The sequence below is a fragment of the Galeopterus variegatus genome, unplaced genomic scaffold, assembly GCF_000696425.1.
Source record: "Galeopterus variegatus unplaced genomic scaffold, G_variegatus-3.0.2 Scaffold996, whole genome shotgun sequence".
Classification (NCBI taxonomy): domain Eukaryota; kingdom Metazoa; phylum Chordata; class Mammalia; order Dermoptera; family Cynocephalidae; genus Galeopterus; species Galeopterus variegatus.
The window spans coordinates 215,010-217,298 of record NW_007727107.1 but is presented as its reverse complement, the minus strand read 5'-3'; the positions used below and the strand labels follow the sequence as shown (position 1 = coordinate 217,298).

The following is a 2,289-nucleotide window of genomic DNA, read 5'->3' as shown; positions in this document are numbered from 1 at the left end:
AGAGTCCTCCTTCCAACATTCCAGGAGTGCAACAACCCGGGTGCGCAGACACTGCAGTCAGTTAAACGAGCAAATGTTTTTAAATTGATGACAGTTATCATTTTCACTCTTCTCGGTCTCAGCGATTTCCTCCAAGAAAACATTTTTGCCACCCTTATTCAACCTGCCACGAGGTTTCTGGTCACACCTGCCACAACTGATTCCTCTCCATTCCTGTCACTATCCTCTCCATACATCACACTACACACCAGGAATGCCTCCAGTTCTCACCTCCTCACTTTGGACTGCCTCAACTGACTTCAGGTAATCCACCCCACGCCCAAATTCCTTAATGACACGTTCAAGGCCGTTAAGATTTATTTCCCTGACGCCCTATATACACCTGGGCTCCAGCCAAGGATCCTCCTTCACCAACCGCGACATTAGCTACGCTCCTTCGTGTCTGTGTCGCTCCGAGCTCAAAAGACTTTCAATAGCTGCCTGTGCCCTCGCGATAGAGGGGCACAAGTTCTTTGCCGATGTCCCCGCTGGCGGGCACTGCCTCCTGCCAGGCTGCCACCCTGAACAGCTCATCCCGTCCTCTCTCCGTTCAGCCTCCCGCGTTGTGCTGGGCCAGTACGACAGCCTGGCACACCTCCCGCCGGAGGGCGCCCAAGCCGTCCTCGCAGGGGCGGTTCCTACAAGCTAAGTTCCACTGCTCAGGACGGCTTCACCCTCTCGTCCGGTCCAGGGCAAATACTAGAGAAAAAGAAGGATCATCGGAAGATCGACCCTCCTGCGGCAAGCTGTCCCTGCCCTGGGCCCAGACCAGTGCCGCAGCGCGGCAGCCAGACAGCAGTCACCACACCCAACCTCACTTCGCTTCCTCGGCCCCGGCCTAATGGCTGCTTGCAACCGCGCGAGGACCCCAAGGAGGGCTGCCCGGCCGAAAGCCTGAAGGACCCCGTTAAGGCTGCGCAGGCTAACTAGCGCAGTGCCTGGTGGCCAGAAGCCGCGGCCGGAGGATCAGGTGAATGTGGACCTGAACTCTAGCTGGTCTGGGGCTCCGAATAGCCTAGAATCTGGGGTGGGCTTAGACCCCGGGTACGAGAGGTGGGAGTTGCACGGCTGCAGGCCTAGGGGTGGCGGGGCGCCGGGACAAGAGCTGAGGCCGCGAGCCTAGCGGACTGGAGGGCGTGGTCATAGGTGGGGGGCGGAGGTGGAGTTGAGGGGGCTGCAGGTCGCGGCCGCGCATGAGAAGACAAGGGACTTGGCAGTCACCCTCCAGGAATCGGAGTGGTGGTACCCTCAGGTGTGGGGAAGCAAATGTCTAGGCATCTTTTAAAATTTGTAATTCTCTGATGGAGTGACTATTAAGTTGAGCGAGTTTCCGGACTTGTCAATATTTGCTGTAAACCGAGAGCCAAGACAGCCATAACTTAGCTGCCTTAAGGAAAGGAACCACATCCTCTCTACAGGCCGCGTGTCCTCCCCTGGAGAGCACCTAGCAGACTGGCCTTGAAGCAGCTGGATCAGATTTATTCATTGATTAATTTCACAAATACTGTGGAGAGCCAGCTGTGTGCTAAGGCACTCCGCATAGACACAGGCTATGATGGTGAGCAAAAACAGACCCCTGCTTCCATGGAGCTGACCTTCTAGTGGGGAAGACGTAACTGAAGGGAACCTACAAGGAGCCGAGAGAAAGTATAACAGGGGAATTGAGTTAAGATCTAGTGAGTCAGTAGGAAGTAACCAGAGGAAGCACATTCTGGACTGCAAAAACTCATGCAAGGGCTGTCAGGCCAGAAGGTCTTTTGTAACCGAAAGGTCCATGAGGCTGGAGCAAAAGAAAGTTCAGGAATGTAGGATTCCAGATGAGGCTAGAGAGGCTCACAGGGACAACCAGATCACGCAAAGCCTGGTAGACCAAGATAAGGATTTTGATTTTTATTGTAAGAGCAGAGTTCACTTTAAAGGGTTAAAGAGGGGAATAATATGGTTAGACCCACATTTTTAGTTCACTCTGGCTGCTGTGTGGAGAAGATTGTAGAGGGTGGAAGGAGTAGAAACTCGGAGACCAGTGAGGAGGCTGTTTCAGAAATCCAGGGAAGAATGATTGTGGCTTAGACTGGGGTGGTAGCAGTTGATAGAGAATTGTACGGGTTTTGAGATATAGGAGTAAGCAAAATTGCCAGAACTTGGTGATAGTATGGATATGGCGGGGGGGTGGGGGGGGTGGGGGATGTCTCCATAGATGAAGGTTCTGGATTACTCAGCACCAGGCATATTAGAGAGAGGGGGGTTGCT

General features: G+C 53.7%; 1 protein-coding gene across 1 annotated transcript in view; it reads left to right on the top strand.

Moving 5' to 3' along the window:
- Positions 1–980: 980 nt before the first annotated feature.
- The window catches only part of NME6 (NME/NM23 nucleoside diphosphate kinase 6), a 7,937-nt gene continuing 6,628 nt past the window's right edge, over positions 981–2,289 (top strand). Inside the window, exon 1 of the mRNA XM_008574076.1 lies at positions 981–1,009. The gene's annotated coding sequence lies outside the window, so the exon portion shown is untranslated. The remainder of the gene's footprint in view (positions 1,010–2,289) is intronic.